The following is an 18,373-nucleotide window of genomic DNA, read 5'->3' as shown; positions in this document are numbered from 1 at the left end:
TCTGGATCTATTGATGACAGGCGGAAATACTGTTCTCTACGTAATCAAGTCACAAAATTGAATAAGATAAAAAAAAAGGGACTACTTTAAACGAAGGTTATATGAGGCGAGGCACGATAGTAGAGGAATATGGAATGTTTTAAATGAAATCATGGGTCGGAACACAACTGTGTGCACACCCTTTGTTGAATCAAATGGATTTGTTCTCACAAAGCCAGGTGATATTGCTAATCATTTTAATGACTATTATATTGAGAAAGTATCTCAATTAAGGCAGACTATGAACACTTCACACAACATTAGATCATATGAATGTATTAAGAACATTATAATGAAAGGTAAAAGTTGTGAATTTGTATTTAAACAAGTTGACGTCCATAGGGTGGAACATTTGCTCCGTTCTCTTCCTGACAGTAAACTAGCTGGATTAGATAACCTGGATAGTAAATTGCTGAGAATGACTGCTGGTGTCATAGCAGCTCCCATCTGTCATATTTTTAATCGTTGCTTGGATGTGGGCCTATGTCCAAGGATCTGGAAGGAGGCTAAAGTTATTCCTTTACCTAAAGGTACTAAATCTGCTTTTAATGAGGGGAACTCTAGACCAATAAGTATTTTACCTGTTTTAAGTAAAAGTATGGAAAGATTGGTACATGCACAATTTCAGGATTATTTTGTAGAAAACAAACTTTTAACAGACTCTCAACATGCATATAGAGCTGGCCACTCAACCTCTACTGCAATGATTCATATGACTGATGACTGGCTTAAAGCGATGGATAAATCTATGTTGGTAGGTGTTGTGTACCTGGATTTTAGTGCTGCTTTTGACATTCTGGACCATACTTTATTAACTGAGAAACTTAAATTTTATGGTTTTAATTCTTCGGCATTAAAGTGGATTGAAAGCTACCTGTCTTTTAGATCACAGAAGGTTTATCTGAATGGCAGCCTCTCCAGTAGAAGAAGTTTGGAGTGTGGAGTTCCACAGGGCAGCTGTTTAGGTCCTTTACTTTTTTCAATCTTTACTAATGATCTAGCTTGGGCTACAAAAAGTGCCAAAACTGTCCTGTACGCAGATGATACCACTTTGTATTATACTGCACCTTCATGCGGTGAATTAAATCAGGTTTTGAGCCGAGAACTGAATGTTGTATATGATTGGGTGGTGAGTAACAAACTGGCCCTCAACATCTCTAAGACTAAGTGCATGGTAATTGGTTCAAGGCACAAGCTGTCCGCAAGCCCAAAGCTTGACTTAAAGTTTTGTGACTTGACGGTTCAACAAGTTGAAAGTGCCAAACTCCTTGGTGTGATGGTAGACTGTTCTCTGTCTTGGTCTCACCACATTAATTATATTATTGTGAAAATGGGAAGAGCAATTAGTTCCGCAAGGAAATGTTGCTCTTTTATGGCCCGTCCCCTTTTATGTCAAATAGTTCAGAGTCTAGTGTTGTGTCATCTTGACTATTGCTCTACAGTGTGGACATCTGCTGCCAGGGGTGAACTCAAAAAGCTACAGGTTGTTCAGAACAAGGCAGCACGGTTGGTACTGGGCTGCCACATTAGATCTAATGTCAACCAGATGCATTCCTGCCTTTCCTGGCTTACAGTTGAGCACAAGTTGCTTTTTAATACACTTATCCTATTTAAGTCAGTCATGAGCAGTAATGTTCCTGCTTTTATACATTCACAAATTGTTTATAGTAATTCTGTTCATGACCACAACACTAGAGGTTCTTGTAATGGGCAGCTTGTTTTACCAGGTCCAAAAACCAATGCTCTAAAGAGATCCTTTATATATAGATCATTACACCTTTGGAATAATCTACCTCACTACATCCGCTACACTGAGAGTAAATTATCTTTTAAAAAGAATCTGAGACTCCATTTGATGCCCTGAAGTGTTTTTGTTTTATTGACTGTTTTATTATATTTGTTCTTGTTTTATTGGCTGTTTTATTTTACTTGTTCTTTTGTACTTCCTATAGTAATTTTAAGAAATTACATTTTTGGAAATTTTTATATTTGTAACTGTTTTTACTGTATGTTTTTAATGTGGACCCCAGGAAGACTAGCTGTTTGCCATGGCAACAGCTAATGGGGATCCTTAATAAAATTACAAATTACAAATTATTAACTATTTAATGCTATTTTGCCTCTGGTCAGGGAAATCTTCCACTAGCTCTTGTAAGATAATCCAAAATTCTAGGTAATTAAGTTCATTCTAGATAATTAAGAGTCTGAAAAATTATTTCCAGGTTAAGTTGTAAGAAACAAGAACTGTAATGCAACATTTATGAATATATGGATAAAAAAATTGTTTTGATGTTGAATTTATTTACACACATTTTAAAGATGTCTTTATCTTATGTTTCATTTCATTTTTATCTTGAAGTAATTATGTCTATATTCACATCAGGATTTCATAGCAAGACACAATTAACATTTTATCCCCAAGATAAAATGTTAAATTGTAAACAGCACTTTCACCTCTGCTCAACTTTAGATATATTAATTGGAAAGTGAATAGTTTTATATAAACATGGATATTAATGAAATGTCATATCATGCAACTTGTGTAAACAACCCTGAAAAGCCTGACATTTTGGTTAGTTGAAAGCTCAAAATAGTTCTACCAAGATAGTACTTTAAAATGTAAAAAGTTTGGAGAAGCATCTGACTGAAGATACCATGATGATAAGAATTCCCAGGGTTTTCCATATTTCCATAGTGATCAAATCTTTTGGGGTATATCTGACTGCCAGTTTGGCACAATTAAACACCAGATTTTTTTTAATATACTTTTGTATGCCAAATATCTTAGGCACATTCAGATTGGATTTGAAACATCATTAAAAATAACTTTTCAAGTTTTGTTGCATATTCTTAATTGGCTCTTCTGTAGGTCTGGGTTCTCACTTGCCCATTTTAATAGTGGAATGTATTTGGATCAAAATTTCGCAATTATCTTTATCCATCTCCGGCTTTAAGACTTTTACAACCTCTAGACATTGCTCTTTCATTACTGTTTTTTTTAAACACCATCAACCATCCCATCAAGTTTTATTGATTTTTTTTTGGTGCCTACTGAAGGAAGCTCTCCCAACAACATACAGTAACGCTGCCCTTACCGACTTTCATGGTAGAGACGGTGTATTAAGAGTGTAGTTGTGTAGCATTGTTGTTGTCGTGTTGTAGTGTTTTGCCATCATTAGTGGGGTTTGGCTCCATTTGAATACAAACGATTCTGGTTCGAGATCCTTCTGTTTCTGGTTCCTATCAATTCTCGGATCTGATTCTTTTAGGAGGAAAGATCATACAACTTAGTGATATACTTAGACAACTGGTCATGTCTTAAATTAGTGTTTAGCCACATTTTTTAATCTTGCTGCACAATCGGATAGTTTCTTCTTTACTGGTTTTGGTTCCAGGAGAATTGAAAGGCTAGAGCCAGTTGCAGTTCTTGATTCTTGGTGCCATACTGTACATCACAGGTGTCAAAGTCGTTCCAGAAAGGGCCGTGTGGCTGCTGGTTTTCTTTCCATCCCAGCAGTAGCACACCAGACTCCATTCATCTCATCAAGGTGAGTCTAGTCTTAACCTGATTACTTGATGAGATGAATGGAGTCTGGTGTGCTACTGCTGGGATGGAAAGAAAACCAGCAGCCACACGGCCCTTTCTGGAACGACTTTGACACCCCTGCTGTACATTATCGTTTGTCCCATTTGACTAGAACACCTTTTTTTCCACATGTTTAGTGGACTCCTCCCTATCTTTTGTGTGATGCAGATTGGCTTCTTATAGCTTATAGCTTCTCATAGCTTCTTTAATCAGTGGTCAGCTAGTAGTCATCATCAAGATTCTCCCAACCAAGCCCTGGATCTCTGCAACTCTTCAAAGTAACCATAGACCTTTCAACGCTGTCCTTTTTCAAACTCTCAGTTTAGATGGGCATTCCCCGTATTGCTCGGTTTCTTGGATCACCTCTTCATTGTTCAGTTTAATGGATTAAACAAAACTTGTGGAGGTATTCTAAGCTTGGAATAATGTTGTAGAATGTTTTAGAGGAGATTATTGGCAGTTTTTGAGTATCAGGTGCAATGTAGATGACAGAGAAACAGGCACATGTGTGGTACCCATCTTAAGGCAACCATTACATCAGTAGATGCAAAACTGAGGAGGTCTACGTAGATCCGACCATAGCAATATAGCTGGCCTCAGTATTTCCTGTTTCTTTTTCTTAATTTTTGTTAAATTTAGTGTAGATGTGTTTTACAGACATGAGTATTGGACATTTATGAAAATACAGAACAAACTGAAATTAGAATGGAAAAGAAAATTTTGACAACATTGATGGTCCAGGAAATGTTCACCGGGCTGGCCATGCAAGGACCAATGTGCACTGAGGGATAACCGAAAACAAATAGGTACCAAAACTAGTTCAGGCTCAACCTATACTGATCACAATGAGCATACGTCTATATTTTCCAACTAATCACAGAAGACAGAGCAGATTTTCATGAGGCCTTTGCTAATAAAGCTACACACATAGTTATAATTCAATTCCATTGAAATTAATCTATGTTTCTACATAGCATATACATTAATGGGTTGATCAGTTGATCTCTATTTTTAATTACATAGAAGACTAAATGACTGCATAAACTCTACCCTTAAAACCTTTTTCTTAAGAGAGCATGAATTCTATATTAGCCCTTTAATTTGTAGTATATTTTTGTGAAGAATTTAATTAGTTATATTTTGTCACTCTTCAGTTTATATAATAACTTCTAAAATGTCAAAGCACTACATTCTACATGGTGGTATTATTAAAGGTGGGGCTTTCAATTTGCCCCTGTTTGACAATATTTCATTTCAAATAACAACACAAAAAGATCATTTAGCTGGAGACTCGTCTAATGTTGTGATGTTACACATTTTGGTGCCTTGATGACAGAGACAGGGCGCCAATATAGAGTATAATTAAATGTAAAAAAATAACTGATATTTTATTGTAAAAATTAATATTTGAATGTGGGGAAAAAACACATTAGTTTTTGTCTTGTTTTTTCTTGTGAAAATTAGTTAAATTACGTGTCACACCCAAATCGTGAACCTTGGCAGCCCTGTTAGTAGTTTTACTTGAGGACCAATAGCTTAGCTATTATTACTGTTTAGATTCTTGAAGAACCTCTTTTGCCCGAAACAAAACACCCTCATTGAGATTGAGATCAATTTCAAAACAAGTTGACCTTGTTTCATTGCATCTAAGTATGGCTGCGGCAACAGTTATCATTTATTTATTTGTTTTAGTGTGGGTGTATTTTAATGGTTGGGAGTGGAGGAGGAAGGAGCTACATATGGCTGCATCTCTTTCCATAACCCTGATTTAGTGAACTCCAGAAGAAAACTAAACAATCAAGATTTCTTTTATGGATTGTTTAGCCTTTTAACCGTAGAGGAATCGAGCCATTACAGGGACAGTATTTTTTGTGTTTACATTCTCTATATAAGATGATGGCCTCCATTAGTGTTTCTGACTTGGTATTGAAGAGTGAAATGCTTGTTTATTGCTTGTAGTATGATTGTGTTAATGCAGTCTTGAATAAAAAAAAAAAGCCCATCTGTGCTGTGTACTGACAGTTGCTCTAATGAATTGGTCATGAACAGGGAAATAAAAGTAACTCAAAGAGAGTATAAATGTTTGTCTAATTTTCCTATTAAAAGAACTGCAGGTCTGCAAATGACTTGAAGTTTCTGTCGTTGTATTGTGTTGGGCAAGTGTAGTTTATTCTTGGTTGAATCCTAATTTAAGATCTGGTCTGATAGCCCTTAATTAATTCAAATTAAATAATTAAGTCAAATTGCAATGAATTCCTTTTACAACTATAAGACTCTGACTTATCTTAAAAAAAAAAACAATATTGACTTTTTAAAGTAGAACTGTAGACAACATTTGAGGCACACTGAAAGACACGTCAGGTCACCTTGCTTTGAGTTTGACACATGGATGATGAATTGAGTGGATGACAGTGTGTTTATTCACAATCTTGGAGCAAATGAAAATTAGACTTCATCTCCACTCAGTAGCCGTCAAAGAGATTAGATTTGGCATAAAGATGCAGTTTTTTTTTATTAGTCACACACTTCATGGCTGTTATTTTATCTTACTTTTTAGTCTTTTGAATAAAAAAAGAAGCAAATGTAGGACCAATAGATTTTTTTTATTATTATTATTTAAAGAACTGCTCTGGAAATAAGATGACTATGTGCATATGCAGTAAGGGGAAAAATATTTGAAAATATTTGTAAATTTTCCCACTTAGAAATCATGAATGGGTCTTAAATTGTCATTGTAGATGCATGTCCACTGTGAAAATACATAATCAAAAAAAGGAAAATCCAGAAATCACAATATATGATTTTTTAACTATTTATTTGTGTGATACAGCTGTCACCAAGTTTGGACACACTGCAGGAGGGATTTTGGCCGAGTCCTCCCTACAGATCAGTCAGGTTTCTGGGCGTTTGCCGACAATCGCAGAATTTGACCTCCCTCCAAAGATTCTGTATTGGGTTTACATCTGGAGACTGGCTAGGCCAAGCAAGAACCTTAAAATGCTTCTTACAGGCCACTCCTTGGTTATCCTGGCTGGGTCATTGTCATGTTGGAAGACCCAGTCTCGACCCATCTTCAAGGCTCTAACTGAGAAAAAAACAAGTTGCTCCCCATAATCTCACATGGCGCCGCTCATCCTCTACTTAATACAGTGCAGTCGCTCTGTCGCATGTGCAGTAAAACACCCCCAAAGCATGATGCTACCACCCCTACAGTATGTCTCAAAGTAGGGATGGTGTTCTTGGGATGGTACTCAATCATTCCTCTTCCTCCAAACATGGTAAGTGGAATTATGACCAAAAAGTTCTAACCCTAACCCTAACAACCCTTGTACAACCCTTTACATTGTACTTTAGAAACGTGCAGGGTCATTTAATGTAGAATTAAATCTAACCCGACATATCCGTTAAAACCAGTGATTTTTCATTTATATTTCAGAGTTTCTTTCTTACAAAGTGATTGAGCTCATCTACAGATTCATCTAATAGTTCCAATTTTGTGACTCATTTTTCCTATTTGTATTTTTCTTTACCTAATCACTTGACTTATTCTATAGTCAACTGATAAACATTTCAAAACTGGAGAAAATTCAGGTCACCACATCAGCATCCTAAGAACACTGTCTGGGTTAAATCATAAGTCTGCTTTACACAACATGAAGCTTTCAGCATGAGCTCCAAGCTTACTTGTTACACTGTAGCCTTTAATATCTGCATCTGTTTTGGTGCCAGTGGCAGTTAATTAATATGCATTAAAGCTAAGTGCTCAGGTGTAGAAGAGAAGTTCTGGCATTTTGTGTAGCGCACTGTTGGAAAAAGTGGGCCGTGAGTTATGAGGGACAGGACCGATTCTGACACTTGGAGTCGGCCCTTGTTAACTGTGCACCTTTTGTCTCTGCACTCCCAAAGTGTCTTTTATCTCTGTCATGCACAGAATTCAAAAAGTCCATCACAAACACCCACAACAAATACTCAATGATCCTCCCTTGAATGCTTTGCTCTGCAGATACACTTCTACAGGCGCTGCTTATACTGCATGGACATAATGTAATATATTCAAAACAATGCGGCTTACGGTTTAAAGTTGTGAGAAAATTAACACAACTCATTGGTGCTTAATCTTTATATGATGTATCCTCATTTCACTCTTAAAAAAAAGATAAGACCCCCTAACATAACATAAAGCCTGGTAGCAAGAATTGCAGGGCAGCCCTGCTTCTGTCTGTCTGCCCCTGGGGAGCTGAGGCTATATTGTAGGCTATCCACCATCAGTATGTAAATTTCTGAATGACTGAATGTGATGTAAATTGATTTAGATTTCTTGTACTTGATTAGGTGCTAAATAAGTATAATATGGTAATTTCAATGGCAGTGAACCATGCCAGACAATGGCACTATGGCAGTGTTTTGCAGTATATCACCCACAGCTAATACAGGGTGCTTTACATAACTGCATGCAATAGGGTTAGATAAAAAAGATTAAAAAAAAAAACATTTCATAGGAATGCAAAAAAGAACATAGTAAACCAATTAAGTCAAACAAGATGAAAATCATTTTAAAAATAAAAATAGGCAAGCTGGAAGCCTCTCCTAATGTGCAGCAGTGGGTTATTCTACAGCTGAGGAGGAGCAGTAAAGGAGGTTCAGTCCCCTCTAAGCCTCCTCCTACACCTCCTAGCTACTGTTCAGCCAACCTGAATGCTTTAGCTTGATTCAAATTAATTTCTTGTGGTAATAAGACATGCAAACAATAACTACTTTTATACTCCATGTGGCTTTTCACCTTGTACTCAATATTCTGGCCAACTTATGGGGGGTGTGAGATGGCAAGCTTAGAACACATGGTAGCAGAAAACACAGCAAGCCTTAAAGACTCTTCATGTCATCTAAGGGTGATAGTAACTCCTTTTACTAGAGTTTTTCACAATCTGTTTATTGTATATCTCTAGATCTTTATATTTACTGTATATATTTAGTTGCCTAAGCTGTCCCTCGTCCCTTATATTTTTCAGTGTGGACCATGCCCCCTTAATTTAACATTTTTCAGCTGTGAGGTGTGAAAAATCTGTCCACGGCAATGCTCCGTGGAGAGGCGTGGGCGCTAAATGATCTAATATGGCTGCGTAGAGAGGCGTGGGGGGCTAAACTGGCATGATATGGCAGCGTGAAACTTACGAAGCAGTCAAGCATAGGTAACTAAAAGGTGAGTACTGATATGATAGAAATATATGGTAAAATGTATGGTAAAAAAAGTCTTAAAAGATCAAAACAATATTAAAAATAGCTTTATAATGCAAAGTAAGTGTGGTAGGCTTGAACAGGGGTCATATGTTCTGTTTTTTAAGCACAAATCTAGTCTGTCAGCTGCAAACATGAGAGCAAAGACATGTCATGCAAGATCAAGTCTATTAGAGTAATAGGAGCTGGGATAAATTAAAACACTGATCTCAAGACTTGCCTGGATAGGAAAAATGTCACTGTTGTCATCCGTCTTAAAAGATAAGAGCAAGGCTTAACTAATACTATAGGCATAGGAGCCGGGGGAAGTGCACACCCCTAATATTGGCATTTTATTTTAATAGTGTAATGTAGTGCAATGTTACTGGCTTGCCCCACACTCAGCTCCTCTGGTTGTTTGGCACTATCAGCTGCAGTATATATTACCGGTAAGTAACCTCTGAATGATGTAAACCCCTCTGTATAAAACGTTTTCATGGATATGGATGTTTTACAGTATGAAATTTTGTTTAACTTTACATTTAGAAATTGTATCTTTTTAGTTAAGTCGTCTTAATTGCGCTGGTAACTCTGTTCTGAAATAACATGAACACACCAACCAAAAAAAACACAATTCAATACAATGCCACCGTCAAAGAAAAGGCTTAAAAAGAAATGCCAGTGTTCTTAATGGTTACACATCACAAATGATATTGGGCTATATAACTGGTCTCATTGGATATTATTTGCAATTATGTCATATTAGAAGAATATTAATTACTCAAGTAAATTAAGCAATAAAAGATGGCAAGACCTGGGAACCTCAAGTGAGGTCTTAAATAAGTCAGAAAGAATAATATTAGAGGGTGCTTCAGGATGTGAGGTAATGTGTAAAAATCACATCTTAGAAAATATCCAGTAAGAGCTGATGACTGACTTTTAAAGAATAATTTTTAGTCACTCTTATTTCCACGGCACTATATAGGTTTGGGTTATGATAAGAGGCTATCAGCTGCTTTAGAACACCACACAAGTGTTCTTCACTTTTATAGGAAGAATTGTAACCTAGAGCTAGATCTTTTTTGCATGTTAATTTTTAAAATGTGCCACCTTTATGCTCAGGAGTTGGATATTAAACAGGGATGCTGAAGCTATTTTGTATGTTTAGGAGCAGTAATGTAGTACAAACAGAAAAGTGAGGAAGAGAAAGGAGCACAACAACAGGTAAGACAGAGTAACACATAACAGGAGATAGGATTGCAATGTGCAAAGGCACAGTGAGCTGCCATTTTAGGCTATACGCTTGTCTATCAGATGTAGAAGTACGTAATCACTTTTATATATCTATGTTGGTTAAACTGTTGCTTTAATCTACATGGAATATTTGAAGAACAACATAGTTTGTCTATTAATCTTCTTTTTTTGACCAAATAGTTGTGTTTCAAATGTTCTAACTCTCTTAATTGCTGTTTTTACTTTAGTTTTTTATAAGAAGCCTACCATTCAGAAAAAATTACAAATATTACATTTCAAATATAATTTTTTAATCATTCTTTTGCCACATTACTCATCTTTTTTTATGTCAGAAAGTTGTCGCCTGAACCAATACAACTGTCATTTAAATGATATAGATGCATTTTTGACCAATAAAACCATTTACAGTGGGTGTTATGGCATAAAAATCTAAGCCACAGTTTTTCTCTACCAAATCTGTTTAATTGATTTTGTTTTTTATGTTGCATTAAACAAAATAACAAATGACATACATTACTTTCAAAAGCTAGCTTTGATTTCAATCATCCCCTCTGGCAGGTGACCCTAATTTAAAGAGAAATGAGATTCAAGCTGTGAAACTGGCTTATACAAAAACATATGTTTCAGGACAACCTAAAGCTAAAAAAACAACCAAAAGTTAAATCTTTGTAAACTGAAATTTGATTAATTGATTACATCAAATAATTTGTATTTGTAATGTTTCCTCTATACCCCCAATGTTTACCTCCCTCCAACACATCTGAGGAAGTACTCTAACTTGTCATCAAACTTAAATTTAGTTATGAAATTAGTTCCAAATTAGTAAACGCTGGTTTAAAATACGCTGAATATGTGTCATGGTTTTGGTTATGTTGTGCTTTACTTTGCTCTATGTTCCCTAGTTTTATTGGTTTAATTCCTTTTTTGTTGTAATTTCTAGATTTGTTCTCATGTTATTCTGTTATCCTCTGTAGCCCTCTTTTGTGTGTGTGTGTGTGTGTGTGTGTGTGTGTGTGTGTGTGTGTGTGTGTGTGTGTGTGTGTGTGTGTGTGTGTGTGTTCCTTTCCCCTTGGCTCCCTCGTTGTCTCCTCACACCTGCTCCTTGTCAGCTCGTTAGCCCTCCCTTTGTCTCTGTCAGCTATATATGCTCTCCCTCTGCTCTCACTCTTTGTTGGTTCCTTGTTGTTGCTGGTCCTGTTGTCCTCTCACCTCGTCTCTCCCCTGGCTCCTTGTGCGTGTTTTCCCTTGATGTCTCCATAGTTCTGGTCTGTTACATTTTTTGTTGGATTTTTGGATTCCTGCTTTGTTAACCATTTTCATCATTAAAAACGACAAGAATTCACCTCAGCCTCTCTGCATCTGCATTTGGGTCCTCTAACCCACGACCAAAACGTGACAATATGCTGTTAAAGGCACTACTTCAACAGTAGTTTACTGTCAGAGTGATTCTGGTTCCATAATCTATCACCTCTGTTTTACTTTCATATTAAAAGGTTTTAAAATTTAGGCTAGTCGTTATTTAAAAAACCCCAAGCAATTCTACTGTGCTTTTGTTAAAAAGCCATCCTGTACTGTAAGGGCAAATAGACAAATGTTGGGGCAAAAGTGCATACTTTTCTAAAAGCTGCCACTGGCATACTTTACTTAACCCATTTAGGCCGGGAAAGCAATACCGCATTTCTACCATTCAAGCCGGGGGTGCTGTTGCGTCATTCTACCATTGACGCCGGGAGAGCATATAAGTCAAGCAAGAAGAAAGAAGTTTTTTTCAAGCAAACATGGAGGAGTTTGACAGAGAAGAGTTGTCGGAAGGCAGTGATTTTGAGGAGTGTGTCGGCTTTGATGACGGTATAGATGAAAATGATGACTTTGAACGCGCTGAACCAATCGAACTACCACCGCAATGCACGGAGTGTTTTCAACCGCACACCTGGAGTGAAAGTTGATTTGCCTGCAGACGCCACACCGCTGCAGGCATTTGAGCATATTTTTAATGAAGAACTTTGGATGCATCTAGTTACCGAGATGAATAGGTACAGTGACCAAACAAACCAAACTCCAACAAGAGCAAAGATGGCAAAGTGGTCACCCGTGACTGTGACGGAGATGAAGACATTTATTGGGCTGTGTATGTAAACCTCTCTTCAGGACGCAGTTCCCCCAAAATATGTCCCGGGACAGATTTGTGGCCATCTGGAGGTAGGTTGTATGCAATTTATAACACAGACATGCATTATTATGCATAATAATACTGTTAATAAGTAATCATCAGATAGTTATTTATGTAATGTTTGTTCTTTATTTTGAAAACGTTTTATATTGCACATTCTCAATGAAGACATGACATATGGAAAAAATAAAAGGTTGAATTTTTTTTTTTTTGATTACTGCTTTTCACATTTTTTTTTGGAAGAATTTCAAAGATAAAATATATTTTGAGTTCTATCTGCTACAGAAGCTGAGATATCAATAATTTAGGCGTTGACACAGTTGCTGAATTTACAGAAAAACTTCAGGTTTTAGGGGTATTTTTTAAAATCGGCCATAGGTTTTTAAGGTGTTTTTTCCAGGCGTTTTAGGCCTAAATGGGTTAATGGATCCTAGAGGTGGACTCTGTCTCATAGCAAACATTTGCTAGACTTGCTCTAATCTGCTTTAGTGTCTCAAGAAAGCCTTCTCAATGAACAGTTTAATGTTGACACTGACACAGACATGATGACACTGAGCATTATCTGTGACAGAGTTGATCTAGTCAGGCAATAGTTATCACTAACATATTTCTCTAAGCAGCCAGTCATAAACACACAATGTCACGGCCACTCTGTGGGCCACACTGACAGGTGTGGAAAGGGTTAACCTACAGTATGCTATGCTCACAGTAATGCTGATTATTAGAGCCTGAAGTATAAAACCTGGAAGCTATGGATATGTGAAAAAGCAGTGGTTCTAAAACCACGCCCTGTTGGATCCCACATGACGGAGAGGATGAAACATTTCCTGAAATGTTGACACAGAAAGACCAATCAGCCAGACAAGATCTAAACTGATAAAGTTCTCTATTCTGTAAGCCCCCTAAGTTATTTAGATGAGATTTGAAAAATATCAAACAATGTCAAAAGGCAACAGTGAGTGTAGCAGAAATAATTTCTATCAGTATCCCATGCCAAAAGATTTCATTTAGCTATTAATTATACTGATTCTGAACAATGACAGTTCTTAATAACACACTGAAAGTTCTCTGTGATGTTGTTTTCATCCATTAATTGATCATTATTATAAAATAGAGAAACAATGGTAATTTAAGACCAGTCTAACCATTATAGTTGGATCTAGACCAGGTTTCTTAAGTAATTTCAGAACAACTGCATGTTTTATTTTAGCAATGATTACACCAGAGGACAAACCGAAGTTGATAATGGTAAGAACACACTGTGCAATACATGGAGAGACTTCTTTAAAAAACCATGGGGGAACAGGATACCATAGGGAGCTTGACAGCTTAATATGCCTCACCACATCCTCTAAAAAAGACGGAGACACAAGCTTAAAATGAGTGAAGAGAGTAAAGCAAGGGTCTGAGTCAGAAGGGTCGGAGTCAGGAGATGGAATAAGCGCCCTATTTATAGCAACATTTTTAAAACAAAAATTACAAGATCTTTAGTCTGAGAAACAGTGTCACGTCTTTTCTCATTTGGTTAAAATAAACTAAAACAGGAAACTGCTTTTAATCACTAAATCTGGAGTACATTAGACTGGCCACTAGTTATAATGTAAGAAACTTTGTTGTTCCTTTTATTTCTAACCAGGAAAGGTATTTTATGTCGCATTAAAGAAGTTTCTAGGTTTTTTTTACTTCTGGAATATTGATAAAAAGTAAAAATACCCTGTTCAGAAGTGATACTATATAAGATAGTCCTTGATATAGACTTCAGGAAGTCAACAAAACGTAATAATTTTCAGTTTAAACATTTTGGTATCCCTCCATCGCTTTTAGAGCCAGAATAATAAAAAAAAAAAACTCCTTCTCAAACATCAATACCCATACATTTCAGAACCTATAGACCACATCTGTCATACCTTCATCACGTTTTCCATCTCTCTCATACAATGCATAAACATAAAAATGGTAGTGCCGGAAATATAATTTGAAAAATTCAACCAAAATAAAAAGCAACCCAAATATTCCACACTTTATATATTAACAAAGCTAACCAAGACACCTCATTGTAAAGTGAAGGCATGTCTTACTGTTAAACTTTCAAGCAGCACCACGTTACTGAATCTCCTTTCTGAACTTTCTCTCTATTGTCTGTTCAAGATCAGTAGCTTGATCTCATATAGAGCTCACGGACTGCACTTTATATAGATGAAATAGCTGCAAATTAAATTAGTGTCCCCTGGAAACAGAGATGCGAGCTGCAAGTGTAGTGACTGATAGTTCTGTCATCAGTGAATAAAAAATGTTATCTATAACTGCAGAGTTGCATAATACATAATGATGTAGCCTACTTTATATTGGATTTTAAAATGGACAATTGCTTCTAAGTAACAACAAATTTGGTCATTTATTGAAAAACTTGAGTAAAATGTTGAAGTCCCAGAGAGAAGAATAGAAATGGGAGAAAAACTGTGAATTTGGCATTTTCTCCTAAATTTCTGATACGAACTGTTCTTGCAATTCAATTCAGTTTATTTATATAGCGCCAAATTCACAACACATGTCATCTCAAGGCACTTTACAGTTCAACCAGATCATACAGTCAAATTGATACAAAGTTTTCTATCTAAGGAAAACCAGTTGATTGCATTGACTCATTGACTCAAATACAATCCCCCACACTAAGCATGCTTGTAGCGACAGTGGAGAGGAAAAACTCCCTTTTAACAGGAAGAAACCTCCAGCAGAACCAGGCTCAGTGTGAGCGGCCATCTGCCGAGGCCGACTGGGGTTCAAGGAGACAGAAGCAGAGATACAAAAAGCAGCTGTAAAAGGCGGCCCCGTCCAGGAAACACGCAGCCAGACAGACGAGCTCCAAGGCAGCTCCCATGCCAGAGGACGAAGAGGGCACATCCACTCAGTCACGGTCAGAGAAACAGGACCACACTGGAAAACAGGCCGATCTCCAACATCTATTAACAAGGGTGTTGATAGAAGCAGCACAGCTGATGTTTTTTTCCAGGATGACGTCACAGCCAAACAGGAACAGACGAGGCAAAGCTACTCTGAGGAAAAGCAGAGAGAGCAGAAGGTTAGAGATTGAACTAACAGATTCTGCAGAATAGGAGAACAGAGAGAGAATGAAGCAGAATGATGAAATGGGGGTCCCTATGTCCTCCAAAAGTCTAAGCCTATAGCAGCATAACTATAGAGATAGCTCAGGATAACCTGAGCCACCCTAACTATAAGCTTTATCAAAAATGAAAGTTTTAAGCCTAGCCTTAAAAGTAGACAGGGTGTCTGCCTCACGGACTAAAACTGGTAGTTGGTTCCACAGGAGAGGAGCCTGATAACTAAAAGATCTGCCTCCCATTCTACTTTTAGAAATTCTAGGAACCACTAGTAAACCTGCAGATTGAGAGCGAAGTGCTCTGTTAGGAACATAAGGAACAATCAGATCTCTGATATAAGATGGAGCTTGGCCATTTAAGGCTTTATATGTGAGAAGGAGGATTTTAAATTCTATTCTTGATTTAACAGGATGCCAATGAAGAGAAGCCAGGATAGGAGAGATATGATCTCTCTTTTTCATTTTCATTAGAACTCTGGCTGCAGCATTTTGGATCAGCTGAAGGCTTTTAACTACAGTTTGTGGACTTCCTGATAGTAAAGAATTACAATAGTCCAGCCTTGAAGTAACAAATGCATGGACTAGTTTCTCAGCATCACCCCTGGACAGGATATTTCTAATTTTTGCAATGTTCCTCAGATGAAAGAAGGAAATTCTAGAAACCTCTTTGATATGGGATTTAAATGACAGGTCCTGATCAAAAATAACACCAAGATTTTTTACTTTATTATCTGAAATCAGTTTAATCCCATCCAAATGAAGTGACTGGCTAATCAGTTTCTTTTTCAGAGACTCTGGTCCAAAGACTATAACTTCTGTTTTGTCTGCATTCAGAAGCAGAAAATTAAGAGTCATCCAGGTTTTTATGTCTTCAAGACATGCCTGTAATCTATGTAATGGGTTAGCTTCATCTGGATTTATAGACAGATATAGCTGGGTATCATCAGCATAACAGTGGAAATTAATCCCATGCTGTCTAATAATTCTACCAATTGGGAGCATGTATAAAGTAAAGAGAATTGGTCCTAGCACTGATCCCTGTGGTACTCCACAGGTAACCTTTGAGCGTGTTGAAGATCTATCATTAACATGAACGAACTGAATTCGATCAGATAGATAAGATTTAAACCAGTCTAGTGCTGTTCCTTTAATTCCAACAAAATATTCAAGTCTTTCTAAAAGAATATTATGGTCAACTGTATCAAATGCAGCACTAAGATCCAACAGGACGAGCACAGATACAAGTCCATTATCTGAGGCCATGAGAATATCATTAGTGACTTTCACCAGAGCTGTTTCAGTGCTATGATGAGCTCTAAAGCCAGACTGAAACTCTTCAAAAAGTTCATTATGGTGGAAGTGATCGCAAACTTGTTTGGCAACTACTTTCTCAAGAATTTTGGATAAGAAAGGAAGATTGGATATAGGTCTATAATTGACCAAGTCATCTGGGTCAAGAGACGGTTTCTTAAGCAGAGGTTTAATTACAGCAATCTTAAAAGCTTTAGGTACATATCCCTGTAACAGAGATAGATTAATCACATCTAAAATGGAGGAGGAGATCAAAGGGAATACCTCCTTAAATAACCTGGTTGGAACTGGATCTAACATACAAGTTGAAGGCTTAGATGAAGACAATAATTTTGCTAATTCAGAGAGTTCAACTGGATCAAAGCAGTCTAAACCCGGTTCAGATTCCATGACTACCTCAGGTACAATCGCGGATAGAGGAGTGCTTATGATCTTATTTTTAATAAGATCAATCTTATTTATAAAGAATCCCATAAAATCATTGCTGCTAAGAGCAGGTGGAATGGACGGTTCAACAGAGCTATGGCTCTGGGTGAGTTTGGCAACTGTATTAAAAAGAAATCTAGGATTATTCTTATTCTCCTCTATTAATGAGGAGAAGTATGCTGCTCTTGCTTTACAAAGGGTCCTCTTATACAGCAGTAAACCATTTTTCCAGACTAGGAAGGACTCTCGCAGGCCTGTGGAGCGATATTTTCTCTCCAGTTTCCTAGCATTTTGCTTCAAAGTACGCAGCTCTGCATTAAACCAAGGAGCAAGCTTTCTATTTTTAACGGTTTTCATTTTCAAAGGAGCTGCGTTGTCTAAGGCAATACGCAGAGAACTAGCAACCCCCTCAACAAAATCATCAACCTGTGAAGGGGAATAAGCTAAGCTTTTGCACTCTGCAGCACTGCTCAGTGACACAGAGCAGAGAGAAAGTGAAGCAGATTCTTTAAAATTTATAACTGCACTATCTGATAAAGATCTACTAAAATTGAACCTTCTTTTGGGGGAGGAGAACTCTGTTAAAGTAATCCTGAAGGTTATTAGAAAGTGGTCAGAGAGGACAGGGTTGTGAGGAAATACTGTTATTTCTTCACATTCTATGCCGTATGTCAGCACAAGATCCAAAGTATGAAGATGAGAATGCGTGGGACTATTCACATTTTGAACAAAGCCAATAGTGTCTAAGATAGCATTAAAGGCTGCTCTTAAGCTATCGCCTTCAATGTCAGCATGGATGTTAAAATCTCCCACTATGATGACCCTGTCAGTATTTAATACCAAATCAGAAAGGAACTCTGAAAACTCATCTAAAAATTCAGAGTAAGGACCTGGTGGACGATACAAAGTTACAAAAAGAAGAGGTTTTCTTGCCTTGGAATTTGGATCAGGGAAATTAAGGGTTAAATGTTCAAAAGAGTTGTAGGAATTAATTGTTTTGGGAGTAATCAGTAAGTCAGACTCGAAGATTGTTGCTACTCCTCCTCCTCGCCCAGAACTTCTGGGGATGTGAAAATTTAAATAGCTTGAAGGAGTTGCCTCATTTATGCTCACATAATCCTCTTGCTGCAGCCAGGTTTCTGTAAGGCAAAACAAGTCAATGTGATTATCACAAATCAAGTCATTAACTAGTAGACTTTTAGAGGAAAGCGATCTTATGTTAAACAGACCGCATTTAATTGTTTTAACTTTTTCC

At 37.1% G+C, this 18,373-nt stretch overlaps 1 long non-coding RNA gene across 1 annotated transcript in view; it reads left to right on the top strand.

Annotated features, from left to right (window-relative positions):
- LOC119795228 overlaps positions 1-18,373 on the top strand; it is a 131,932-nt gene that overhangs the window by 50,917 nt on the left and 62,642 nt on the right. The gene's annotated exons all lie outside the window — the stretch shown is intronic.

Source organism: Cyprinodon tularosa, unplaced genomic scaffold (assembly GCF_016077235.1).
Source record: "Cyprinodon tularosa strain WSP-4 unplaced genomic scaffold, ASM1607723v1 ctg504, whole genome shotgun sequence".
In the NCBI taxonomy this organism is placed as follows: Eukaryota; Metazoa; Chordata; class Actinopteri; order Cyprinodontiformes; family Cyprinodontidae; genus Cyprinodon; species Cyprinodon tularosa.
The sequence above is the reverse complement of the archived record's forward strand: the minus strand, read 5'-3'. Positions and strand labels throughout refer to the sequence as shown.